This window comes from Merops nubicus, unplaced genomic scaffold, assembly GCF_000691845.1.
Source record: "Merops nubicus isolate BGI_N331 unplaced genomic scaffold, ASM69184v1 scaffold4875, whole genome shotgun sequence".
NCBI lineage: Eukaryota > Metazoa > Chordata > Aves > Coraciiformes > Meropidae > Merops > Merops nubicus.
In genome coordinates this window covers 27305-28136 of record NW_008608835.1, presented here as the reverse complement: position 1 = coordinate 28136, position 832 = coordinate 27305, and positions in this window count along the sequence as shown.

Sequence of the window (832 nt, the reverse complement as noted above, 5' to 3'; positions counted from 1 at the left end):
CCGAGTCCTTTTTGTGTCGTACTTGTTATAGCATCTGGTGTCAGTTTGGTACATTTAAGATACACACCATACCGAGTCCTTTTTGTGTCGTACTTGTTTGTTATAGCATCTGGTGTCAGTTTAGTACATTTAAGATACACACCACTTCAGCAGTGCTAAGAGCTGCATCTTAACAACTAAATTTCCAAATCAAAGAAAGAACTCCTTAAGTTAGGCTTCATTTTTTTGTCTTTTAAAAAGTGTTGCGTTATTTTGCAAAGGCCCAGTAAATCCTCCTTCTGAGTAGAACAGTAACAATAGTGTTATGAGAAAAATGCAAAACAGAGTAAGTTTGTAAGGATAAATTTGAGAAATTAGCCTTGGATCCATGAAAAGAATAATCAGAAAGATAATTTATATAAATGATGACCTTAATTCACTTTTAAATATCATGGGGACTGCTGATCAAGCCAGAAAACCTGATGATTGAGTCTCTTCTATAATCGCAAACAGAACAGGCAAAACCAGCGGCACGTCAAAGTCTCTCATGCTACTTTGATAGACAAGAAAGGAGGATTCACAACATCAACTGTGTCAGAAAATTCTCACAACATGTGACTGGTAGACCAAGGAAAAACATGACAAAACAGCAGTCAAGAGAAAGGTCACTGCAGGGAAGGGGAGATGGGACAGCTCCACGCGCTGACAGAACGAAGCACTGAAGGGGGCCAAGAGTAACCCATTTATACCAAAACACTGTAATCACTATATGCTCAAGAGAGGAAAGAGAGACAAAACACAGAGAAAAAGCACTGCAACAGGCTTTTAAGCACCAATATTCACACGAACTAAC